This window comes from Protopterus annectens, chromosome 8.part0 (genome assembly GCF_019279795.1).
Source record: "Protopterus annectens isolate FY-2018-M chromosome 8.part0, PAN1.0, whole genome shotgun sequence".
NCBI classification, from domain to species: domain Eukaryota; kingdom Metazoa; phylum Chordata; order Ceratodontiformes; family Protopteridae; genus Protopterus; species Protopterus annectens.
In genome coordinates, this window is record NC_056741.1 from 392,056,941 (window position 1) to 392,070,290 (window position 13,350).

The window sequence follows — 13,350 nt, forward strand, 5'->3', positions numbered from 1 at the left end:
TTAAAGTTCCTTGCAATTATTTTCATGTTAACAACCACACAGTCTAATATTTGATTAAATAGAATTTCTCTGTCCATGCTTGTTAAATATGCATATAATACTATAATTATGTAAACATATTCTGCCCACCTCATGTCCACAACAATTAACATTCTTATCCTTGCCAATGTTACGTGTAGTATTTCCACTGCTTTTTGCACACCATGGCAACTCTAGAACGACATTCACTTTCTAAGTTGACTGTCATATTTCCAACCCACAGTGTTTCTGTTTGTAGTCTTTGTAGTCTTTCTTCATTTGTCATGAATCTTATCTCCGCTAACAGAATAGCATCCACATCTCATTTAGTACAACATTCTACTATCCCTATCCTTCTTACTGTCTTAATAACACTGTTTACATTTATTGAAAGTGCTCTAAAGTTATTGCTTTTCCTTCTTAAGTTTAGGGGAAATATTTTAAAATTTTCATTTTCTTATTTTTACTATTTCCCAAATTGAATATGTTTTCCTGGCTTTATGTATGAATAATACTTGATCCACAGAATTAGATTTTTCACTCTATTTCACCCTCTTCCACAGAATCTTGTTGTCCTTCTTTGCATAGGTATTCTTTCCTTTCTTCTTCTTTTTCATTATTTACTGTTTGGTCTTGACAGTCCATCCAAAAGTGTCCCTAATATTTTTTACACAAACTACATTCAGGCAGATACCTTCATGCTGTATGTCCTGTCTCCCCCCAACAGTTACATTGTACCTTGTCACACTCATTAATGTAATGGACAGGGGTCCAGGGAAGTAAATATTGTAGGAAGAAATAGCCAGGGAATTGTTACGGCTAGGCTTGTATAGGCCATAGGGCTGATAGCCTAGTACCAACCTGTGAACCTATAAATGAGAAATGTCCGTACAAAAGAAACATGATTTAGGCAGGCCAGTATATCTTAATAGTTTTCTTTGACCTTCCACAAAAATAACACTTTGAAATTGTTTCACCGTGTTTTTTTTTCACATTTCAAAACAGCTTCCAGCCTCCATCCTCCATTCCTTAAGTTTCCTCATCTCTAACTTTCACATTATCAGTATTTTCACATAGACCCTTCATGCATTTTATAACGCTGTCTTCTTCCAGTTCACCAGTTCTAACTTAACATTTTTTAACATTTAAGCTATTACCAGAAAACTAATAATTGTTCCACAGAAAAATGCCTTTCTGTTACACAGTTCCAGAAATGTCATCATCAATCCATGAGTTTCAAATGTTAATGCACAAAAATTCTCTGTTCCAATATGTATAAAAGATTGAATTTCTTGAGCTTTAAAACCCAGAGCTGTTACCAAATGATCCCATACATAATATCTGCCTATTACCGTGTCATTTTTTGTTCTTATTCTCACAGTTGATCTTCTTTTCTTTTAAAAACAGTTTTAATTAGCGTTTGTTGCTGCTATCCTTTTTTAACTACTGTCACTGCTGCATAGGTTGTTACTGCATTGTCTGCTGCTACAAACCAAACACATTTTGAGTTTGTTGCTGCCTTCCTCTTTTACTTTCTGTCACTGCTTCATGGCATTTCACTGTATGAAACACCAGAACATTTACTTGGACCATACCTGCCTGATTATTTTGAAAAGATCATCTGCAAAAGCCCTCCTGATCCCACTTCTGTTATCCGCTTCACTTCAACAGACTTGCTTACTTCCTTCTCCATGGAAACTGCTAAATGCTACTCTTTGTAACATCCACCATACAGGAATCTTTATTTACATTCTGAAGCTCCATAATGATCAAATATTTTTCCATATTCTCACTTTGTACCTCCAAAGTCTCCATAGTTTTTCTCCTCTCCTCTATGCTGCTGATGATTCTCTTAGGCCTTTTCTTTATTGCTGTAGGAGCCCTGGCACCATCTAGCAGCTCCAAAAAGTGAGGGCAATTCCCTGATGTCCTGGCCAAATTTCCCCAATAGTATAATTACCACCTTGGTTCTCCTCCCTGAAAAGTGAGACCACCCCAGTTAACAAAGGATAAATAAATGCAATTATTCAGCCTCAGGAGCTCAAGTACATATATTTGTATAGGTTCATAGGTTCATGGGTGTTTACTAAAGTAATGACCACAAGGGCCCTTTTAAGTCTAGCTATGCATCCCAAATCTCTGGCAAGTTCTGATACCCTTGATAAATGTAAGCAGGGACTTGGGAGATGAAACATTTACAAGCTATGGCCTGGAAGATGAACCATTTACAGGTTGTCTGTGTCCATTAGAGACATAGGTACCAAACCAGGGATGAATTTCCTGTTCCCCATCCAATTATCCAGGTTGCACTTGAATTGCGTTAGGGAGGAACTATGCTTCACATGGATGGGGAGCCTGTTTCAGAAACTGGGTAATCTCTGGGATAGATACCTGTCTCTCCAGCAGGTCCTATTTATATCATAGGCAAGGTTTATGTCTTTAGAATGGGTAATTCTGGTGCTGTTTGTTTTGTGGATGTGCAGGAGGTCCATCAGAGTGGGGTCTGGCAATGCCCTGTATGTCAGGCATAGATCTCCCCTCAAAAGTATAACACTCCTGTTATACCTAATTTATTTATATACTAGTGAGTAAGAAAGGTCTTTTTTTCAGGGGACAGAGCTGCTGAGTATAGGAGCTCATATGTAGAACATGAAGGTGTTAAGTTAAAAGTTTAAAAGAGAATGAAGCTTTACGATGCTTTTCAGATGTTTCAACAGCATCCAAGGCTGTCCAGTTTAAACGAAGAATATTTTCTTGTTTACTGCACTTGTACTTGATTTATACAGTCATGGCTACTTTTGTTAGCATTTTATAAAGCATTTATTTACTTTTTTGGCATCAATCATTATTTCTTTGTTTGTTGCCTTTTATAATTCTGTTTGTCTCCAAATTGCCTTGCAGTAGGGCAAATTAGCCAGGGACTTAGTTTTCTGATAGTTGTTTGTTGTTTAATCTGCATTGAAAGCAACTTGTGCTGTGGTTTTTACATTAAGAAATTCCAGGATCATCCATCTTGTGACTGAATGTGTTTACCTGGTCTTCCTGAGAGGAGAAGCACTCCAGGGAGCTCAAAGTATGGTTGTTTACTGGCTGGAGGGTATAGGATTCAGTTTTTAAGTTTTTTTTTCTCTGCTATAAATCAGGTGAGTTTGTAAGGGCCCTGTACATATTTCCACAGAGCTCAGCATCACTTTTCAAGGGTTTCAACTACATCCAGTGCCATCCAGGCTAATATACAATTATTTTCTTGATTTACTGCATTTGTGTGATTCTAGTGTTTTTGAGCATTTTTAAAGCATTTATTTAATTTTGTGACAAAAATCATTATTTCTCTGATTGTTGGCTTTTCTAGTTCCGTTTGCCTCCAAATCACCTTGCAGAAGGGCAAATTACCCAGGAATTGTGTTGTTTAGTAGTTGATTGTCATTTAATCTGCACTTGAGAGCTACTTTTGATGTTCTTTTACATTAAGAAATTCCAGGATCATCCATCTTGTGGCAGAAGGTGTTTACCTGTTTTTTTCTGAGTTGGGAAGCACTCCAGGGAGCTCAAGGTGTCATAGCTAGAGGGCATAGGAGTTTGTTTTTAAGTTTTTTTCTCAGCTATAAATCAGACAAGTTTGCATGGAACTGCCCACTGTACAGTGGTGTTTTACCATTTCTTGTATAGTAGCTATTGCCTAGACATTAAAATGCCCCTATAAAGTTAGGATGAGCTATGAAACTTGTTAAACAGCATCACATTGCATAGAATTAACCTGAGAGCAGCTAGCTTGTGCATCAAATAACATTACCATATCCTAGCACTATATAATATCTTGTCCTTAACTCCAGAAACTAGTTTGGATACTGAACTAGTTTGGATACTGAACTACACTACCACATTCTGGCATTATATAATATCCTGCCATTAAATCCAGAAACTACAGTAGGAGATCATTGTAAAAACTCAGTCCTTATTCTTAAACAACCCACCCTGTTACTGGACTGGACAATATGGTTATGCAGTTTCCTAATGTCACAGGCACAATGCTTCTTGGATGTTATTAACAGAAACACCTGGAACAGATAGTTTATTATCCAAGTATAAATCAATGTGGAAAACTCATCTAAACCAATAATACTTAGGAACTATTCTTAGGCAAACTAGATGTTATTATGTGACAGTTTGCCAAAATTCAAGGCTTCCCCTAACCCTGAGACCACAGCTACCTATGCAGAATTAGTCACAGAGTCCCCATACAAACATGTGACTGGCTGCTTGAAGGCTGCAGTACCTACCAGAAGTAAACCCTCGTGAAATCCTCACCCAACCATTGTGTATAATTAAAGAAAGAAAAAAACAAAATAAACAAACAGACTCATTGCCAAAATCAGGAAGAGCAACTCCATTAAAGACAAGTATAACTAAACAAGAAATAAGAGCTCTAAGTCCAGCAAGGCCAATTACAAGGCCACGATAGCCTCATAGGCTAAGGACAATCACAAGGCCTTTTCCAGCCTTAAAGATTTAAGATGCCTTTAAAGGTAACACAGAACTGTAAGCTGAACTAGTAGTGAATGGTACCATCTACACTGATCAGGAGACATAGCAAATGTACTAGCTGATAAAATTATCTTAAACTTCAACATCTACTCTCCCTCAGTGAATGGGGACCACAACAGTCATTTCCAACCTATCAGTCTATGCAAAGCCTTGGAACAAATTAGCATGGAAATGATAAAAGAGGACATTGGCAACTTGTAGGCACTGGACCCATCCAATTTAGCTTTGTTAAGGGAAGGCAGTGCCTACTTAGCATGGTAGACTTTTTTGAAAGGGTCACCATGGCAATGGATGAGGATTAAACTGCATACTGCATACTGCTTATTTTTGAACTGACCAAGGCATTTGATTCAGTATCCCACTCAGGCATTGGTGACAAGCTCTCTCAACTAGGCACACATCCCTACATAACTTGCTGGATTGCCGATTGGCTCACAGACAGGACCCAAGAAGTCTGGATCAATGAGACCACCTTCACCAAGAGACTGGTCACCAGCAGAATACCCCAGGGTTCTGTGCAGGGCCCGCTCCTGTTTAGCATCTACTTCTCAGAAGTTAAGGGTAACATTCAAGGCCTCTGGCTCACCACATTCACAGATGATTGTAAATTATACACCCCCCCCCCCAAAAAACACCAACATCTTGCAAAAGGGTTTAACACAGACAATTGACTGGTGCCAAAGGCATGGCCTACAACTCAATGCAAAAAATGGATTGTAATACCCTTTGGGAAACTGTCAACTCAAGATAATTACTCCATCAATAAAACACCCCTAAGAGTCAACCCAGTAGTAAGGGATCTCGGAACATATATAGACATCAGTCTGGACTTCAACCAGCATGTAGTTAATATAATTAGAAACCCATTCTATGCTGTCCAACTTATGGGTAAGGGTAGGGCATCCAGGTCGAAAGTAGTTATTGTACAATTCTATTCGACCCTTATCATGCTTATTTAAGCTGGTGGACTTCTCCGAGAATGTCACAAAAGCCCTGGATGAAGATAAAACAATACATACAGCTTATCTTGACTTAGCTAAAGCTTGTGACACAATTTCCCACTTAGGCATCATTGAGAAACTCAGCCATATGTCACTAGATGGGTAGCATACTGACTCACTGACAGAACGCATACAGTCAAAAGACGGGAATTCCACATCTCCCAGCAGACCAATTACCAGTGGTGTACCACAAGGATCTGTGCTAGGTCCCCTACTGTCTGGAATCTGTTTCTCAGAAGTCCAGGTGAAAATAGATGGCCTGTGGCTTACCAAGTTCACCGATGACTGCAAACTGGGTGCAATCATTGAGTACCCCAATGATGCTGACATACTACAAAAAGGGTTACCCAGACAAATGATTGGGGCCAAAGCCACAGTCTTAAAAAAATGCATTTTGGCAAAGAAGTCTCTGCAAATTACAATTTCGGCAGTACCCCCCTTAGCTCAAACCCTGTGGTTTGAGATTTGGGAACACAGGTTGATAGCAACCTTAACTTCGATTACCAAGTGTACACAGTGGTAAGGAAGGCCTTCTACATTGTATATCTCATAAGTAAGAGCATTGCATTCAGAGCTACGGATATTATAACTCCCCTGTACTCATCCCTCATCAGGCTACTAATGGACTACAATGCTCCCTTCTGTATGTACCTCACCAGGCACCTGCAGCAACTGGAGAGACCTCAGAGGTTTCTCACCAAGAAAATTGAAGGCCTTCATCACATGATCTACATGTCTGTATGTTATAGGCTGCTGAGAGGCAACTTGTGCCTGGCCTACAGAGCAGTCTTGGACCCTGCCCTAATGGAAATGCTGCACATCTGCAAGTCAAATGGGACAAGATTCACTCACTCTAGGGATCTTAACCTACCTTGTGACATTTACAGGACATGCTGGAGAGACAAATATGTCTCCCAGAGATTGCCATTCCTCTGGAACAAACTCCCAGTTCATGTAAAACAAAGCACTTCACAATGGCCCTGTTTAAGTGTAACTTAGACAACTGAATTGGTGACCGTAAATTTACCCTAGGGTGTCACCTATGTCCCTCTTTGATAACGGCAATTGGTGCTGATCATAGAGTCGCACTGCAAATATAGACTATATAACATGGTCAATAAGGGAACAATGGTATAACATGGCTAGGCTTATAAAGGCCCTAGAACCAAATAGCCTAGTAACCTCCTATGAACATATGACCCATTACTGAGTACAATGCCCCCTTGGTATGTACTTAACCAGATACTTACGTGTATGGGTCTCCTCCAAATATCTGTGGTATGATCCCAGTTATTCTCATTAAGGGTAATATAGAATTATCGACCAAAGCATGAGTAAGGCCAGTCTATACCAAATGTAATTGGTTAATTCAAGCACAAAAAGGGAAATTGGCTCGGCTTAAAATGGACGCAAGGGCAGCTAGCCTAGTACTTACCTATGAACCTAAACATGTTAACATAATAAATAAAGCAGAACTGTGCAGTGACAGTGATCTCATTTAAAAAACAATGTCACATTACTAAACACATAGTCTTACTGACAAAAAATGTCAATAATACCTCTTAATTTGTTTTCTTTTTTTCATTGCTTCATATTCTATTCCTGGTGCATTTTGCTTCCAAACTTTTTTGTAGCTTATTGTGAAGAAACCTAAAGTACACTCAACCAGAGTAGCACATTTTACCTTATACAGTCTTTGAATTTAAGAACAAATGATGTGTGTGTGTGTGTGTGTGTGTGTGTGTGTGTGTGTGTGTGTGTGTGTGTGTGTGTGTGTGTGTGCGCGTGCGTGCGTGTGTACTGCATTTGAACAAAACATTCTTCTTTCTGCTGCTCCCGTTAGGGGTCGCCACAGCAGATAACCTGTTTCCATTTCTTCCTGTCCTCTGCATCTTGCTCTGCCACACCAACCACCTGCATGTCCTCTCTCACCACATCCATAAACCTTATCTTAGGCCTTCCTCTTTTCCTGTTTCCTGGCAGCTTCATCCTTAGCATCTTTTTCTCAATTTACTCTGCATCCCTCCTCAGCACATGTCCAAACCAACATAATCTTGCCTCTCTGGCTTTGTCTCCAAACCTTCCAACCTGGGCTGACCCTCTAATAAATAATTCCTAATCCTGCCCACCCTAGTCACCACCCAGTCCAAATCTTAACATCTTTAACTCTGCCACGTCCAGCTCTGACTCCTGCCTTTTTGTCATTGCCACCATCTCCAACCCATATAACATAGCTGGTCTCACTACCCTCTTGTAGACCTTCCCTTTCACTCTTACTGGTATTCTTCTGTCACAAATTACTCCTGACCTGAAAGGTTGATCCCAAGTATTTAAACTCATCCACCTTCACCACCTCTACTCCCTGTTTCTGTAAGTTTCTTCAAAATTCTGTGTTCCCATATACCTACACACACACGTGTGTGTGTGTGTGTGTGTGTGTGTGTGTGTGTGTGTGTGTGTGTGTGTGTGTGTGTGTGTATTTAAAATTATACCTTCTTTGCTGTATTATTATAATAATTATGCATTTTATATTTTTATTTCTGTTTACTTCACTTGTACAACATAATTTTGCAGTTACTTATTTACTAATATTTCGTAATGTCTGATCCTCTTTAAGTTTATATTGGTGTTTAACATGCCTGAATATCTTGTGCTATATTTGTTCTCAGTTTCATTGTTACTGCTTTTTTTCAGGGCTGTGTCTGAAATGAGTAATTTCTGATCAGTCCTCTATCCCAGTTAGTAAGCAATAAGTTAATAAAATAAATACACTTAAAAGCTCAGGGGCACTCAATTTGTTAAATGAATTCAGGTAGTTTACAGTTTAGCATCCACTAATTTAATCAGTGGCTCATTCTTGGAAGTGTACATCCACACTTTGCAGCCTATTACAGATTTTAGGATGATTGTTTTATTTACTTAGACAAATGTGCATCATTCATTGCCACGCGGGATAGTATCAGACACCCTCTAACCATCTGTGTGATAATGAAAAAGGCCTATGTTTTAATTAGAATCAAATCCCCTCTCAGCCATTTGTAAAATAATAAAATGTGATTAAACTACAATATCTCTTCATAACTTAAATGTTTATTCATCTTTAATCATAAACAATCATTAATTAATTAAGGTTATTATTTTATTATGCCAGCATGAAATGAAGTTTCTGGGAGAGGATAACAGAAATGAGACAAGCAGGAAATATGTATGTGCAGAAGTAGAAAAGACATTGCATGCTGGTTTATGCTAGTTTGCTGTGTTTTATATAGAAGGCTGTTAACTACCTGTAACCGATGGCCGCGTTGACGTCCTCTGCTTGGTCTGAAAAGCTGAATAGCTGCACTTTGTCCCACTTTAGGGCACTGTGTATTCTCTTACATTTCATTGAGTTATCCTCTTCGTGTAATGGCAAGGTCTCTCTGAGAGCTTGCAAACATCACAATCCCATAATAATGATCTTTGTTACTTCATGTTGCGTGTATTTCATTATGTATTTGTGAGCGTCTGCAAGACAGACCACAGGAAAGATGTGCTGTTTCTAGGTTAGTAAGAAGGACAAGTATGTTGTTTGCAAGTATGACTAGTTTGTGTTGGAAGTCATCTATATGGATTCCTACTAGGTTGTTTTTTTCTGAATACTATTGCCAGGGCCTCATCTGGCAGAGTAAAGAAAACTGAGAATATTAGGCACCTTCTCTGCTACCATCCATTATTATTGGTCTATACAGTATTTATATTCCCAGTAAAACTACCATCTCTGTTTCAGAATAAATACTTTTTATATGATTTAATCTATTATAAAGTGAGCTTGAAAGTGAAAGGATTCAATGGCTTTGAATTGGCAGAAACAAGGTTTTCAAGGTACTTTGTTGTGCATCTAGTCTCATTACCAGTGGTTAATTAGTATGTGTGGGCATACTCCAGTAAAATGAATACTATTTCTGATTAACCTGAGTAGATCTGCCTTTTATATACTCACATTGGTCTTCATGGATTGGATGATAAGGATCTTTCATCCTGTCTATTCACATGATCATGAAGATTTTACATTCTTTATTTAAAAGTGGAATGACATGGCAAAGAGGTACAACAACTTTTTACTGATGTTGATCATTGCAGCTTTTATTTTTCAGGATAACATCTTGCTTTAAGATGAAGTAATATTCTGATATCACAGACAGCATGTCATCAATAAGTAATGTATACATTTTGATAGTAGCCCATCTGGTCATCAAATTGTTGATGCTTAAGACTTTTCAAATGCACTTTTAACATCAAACAATGTAATACCTACTTTTACTGTCTTCTCTTGTTTTGCAAAATTATCAGAATATCAGTTTAGGCCAATTAATACTCAGTCTTAGTTAGCTTAGGTAGATTTGTCTGAGTGAAACAATTGTGGATAATGTTCCTAATTGTGTATAAGGTTTTCCCTTAAGTCGCATCTTTTTATTTTGGTATAAAGTATATTGAAGTATTAAGTCTGTAAGGTAGTTTTGCCTGGATTTTTGAGCTAAAAGCTGACATTTGATTCTTTATTTCTCTAGTACAGGATCATTTCAGTTTTGATACTCTGGATGTTGTATCTATGGACTTTAATCATATTCAGACTGTGTTAAGAACTGTTCTGATATAGTCAAGATTAGATTCAAGCAATATTACAGATGGTAAAATTAATCCTGGATTGAAACAGTTTTTTGACAAAAATTAAAGCGAAGGTCCACTTTATGTGTATCAATAAGTTCTTGTGTTGTGACATTTCACTGTTCTGTTTTGTCTGAGTTCTCCAACACAAAGCACCCTTTAAGTGTTCCCCTTAGTATTGTATGTAACTTACTTCTGAGTCACGGGTTGCTTTTGTTTAAACCAGACTTTTGCAGATCAGTTCTTATATTTCGCTACTTTAGAAAGGGTTTCAGTGAATCCTCAAAGAATACGTGGTAGGAAGCGGGTAAGCAACATTGCAATCAAATCAGGCGACTTGAGGGGAGGGAAATTAGTGTTGAAAAATAACAGTAATTTATCTCTGAGATTAGATGATAAAAAAGATTTCTGTCTACCCTCGTGCATAATCTAGCCATTAATGAATAACAGGCAAAATGCAGCTGTTAAGGTGGACTGCATCTGATTCAAATATTTGGCTGCACTTAGGAATAATATACGAAGGTAGTTATTCTATCTTGTGAACTGAAGACCATGTTAAAGTCATCTTTGTTTCAATATTCATATCACCACTTTTGTGGAAGAGATGAGTTTTTTAAATATATATATAAAATACATATATATATATATATATATATATATATATATATATATATATATATATATATATATATATATATATATTCAAGCAAATGTCATTCTGTCATTTCAGAATTGTTTACTTGTAGCTAAACAACTTGTGATCTCTTTAATGGGAAACTTGCTTGACTTTTGTATAAAGGTGATTATTTGTCTGTTTTTGCTATGACGACTATGAGAAAGTAACTACAAGTTACAAGCTAAGCATGTATAACTTCTTGAGAATTCTTGCAGAGGGAGGTGCTTTTTCTTGCAAAAGAATAATATCTGGTTGTAATTTGCTTAGACTGCAAGGAGTTGTAATTGTTTAGTTGGATATTTCAGTCCATTCATAACATTAATTTCAGTTTCATATATTTTGACAGGCTCCCATCTTTGAATATTGCCTGTATAAACTGTGGTATAGTGCATTTGACCTACTTGGTTTTAAGACTGATGATGATGTCTTTGCTATAGGTTAGTCACATGACAGTCTCAACAAATGACTTCTTGTTTTTGTAACTATTGCTACTTAAGTCACTTTTAAAACAAGAAGAAACTTGATTACCAGTGTTAACTATGTATATGTGTGTATCTACAAATGTTTACAAACTCTTCATAACGCTGTATCTATTTAAGTACTGTTCACATGACATTCTTGGTAAAGGGAGTAAATTGCTACCCCATCTCTTCAAAAGACAGTTACTATTTTTTCTTGATAGTAATAAACTCATTTCTCTTTGTGAAATGTTCATGAGTGAGATGCCCCATTTAAATGCAGTATAAAGGAAAATTGTGCCCTGAAACCAAAAATAATGTATTTATCATGATATATAATTGATTCATAAGTGAATATGAGGCAAACTGCCTTGAAGGACCATTTTAAGCCTTCCCAATAACCCAAAATTAGCATCAAACCCTGTGCCTTGTGTGTATGACAGAAAGACCTTAACTATTACAGCAAACTCACCTAATATACAATAATTTTAAACCAAACCCAAGGTTTAATGGCTTCAGCACAGTTTGGCCTAAGTAAATCCAAAATTTAAACTCCAAAGACTCCAAGACTAGTAATACAATAAAATCAAACTCATTTATTAATTAAATTAGAATAAGAATTAGAAGTTAGAATAGTTGTTGTTTGTCTTTTCCCGGTTAGGGGTCGCCACAGCGGAACTCCAGTCTGCTAATGATTGGCAGTAGATTTTTATGGTGCCGAGTTGCCAGCCCGATACCCAACCTTCAGCGAAGGCACGCCCATTCATGCATGTCTTTCGGAGGCCACTCGACCACGGGGAGAACATGCAGACTCCACACAGAAGGCACTCCAGCCGAGAATCGAACAGGAGAACCTCTTGCTGTGAGGCAACAACACTACCACTATACTACCGCGGCTTTAGACGTTAGAATAGTTATTCTCAGTTTTTCTTAATATATTTTCATTTCTTACACCTAAAATGGGCATCTGGGAGGCTATCACACTGATATGATTTAGTTTCTTAGTTTTGTCTACTGGTTTCTAGAATGTACTTTGTGTCCCCATAATGTGATACAGCCTCCATATGTTAAGGGATTTTGTCTCCTTATTTAGTCTCAGCTAAAGCGTCTTCTGTGTGGAGACATGCATGAATGGGCGTATCTTCGTTGAAGGTTGTGCGTCAGGGCTGGCAACTCGGTACTTAAAAATCTACTGCCAATCAATAGCGGACCGGAGTTCCGCTGTGGCGACCCCTAACTGGGAAAAGCCGAAAGATACAACAACAACAACATTTAGATACAGAGACTGTGTTGTGATCAATGACAATGCATCATTTTCACTGGCTCACAGAGTTTTGGTGTAAGCTGCTAACATAATTTTCATGTAACATTTATTATCTCCAGCAACACAAAGATAGTAAACAACAGTGTTTAGTTAAGTATAACTTTTTTTATTTAACTGTAACTGTATTATGTCAATGTGGAGCTGTTCTCCCAGGGTTACATCTGAAAATGGGATATCACCTGAGTTAGACTTTCCGAGTAACAAATGTATTCAGATTGATAGTTTCCAGAGTTGTTTAGCTATTTGTAGTTGCAGCAAGTATTGCTGCTCTTGAGATTCATTTGTGCCTGAAAGTTATCATATCAAATACCTTAATTTTGTGCAGTTATGTGGGCAAAAGCAACACTTCAGTGGCAAAACATGAAAGCTCTTCACTTTATATACTGATGAAGAACAACTCATCTTCCTGTTCTTGATACAAAGATTTCTCCAAGTATCTATTTTTAAAATAGTTTCAGTGTAGCTGTTAATCTTTGCCTTGTAACACTTTAATGACTTCAGTGGAGCACAGTTTCAGGATGTAAAATTCTGGGCAGTGGCTAGCAGTAAAATTTAGAAAAAGAATGTTTTATCACTAATGCAGACTAAGCCACATTCCTTTCCAAAAAAGCATAACATTTAAAGAAGAGATGGAGCACCTTTTTGATTTTTCTGACTATACCCAAGATAAAATCAACATGATAT

At 37.6% G+C, this 13,350-nt stretch overlaps 1 protein-coding gene across 1 annotated transcript in view; it reads left to right on the forward strand.

Moving 5' to 3' along the window:
- Window positions 1-13,350, forward strand: part of SV2A (synaptic vesicle glycoprotein 2A) — a 1,331,300-nt gene that overhangs the window by 99,263 nt on the left and 1,218,687 nt on the right. The gene's annotated exons all lie outside the window — the stretch shown is intronic.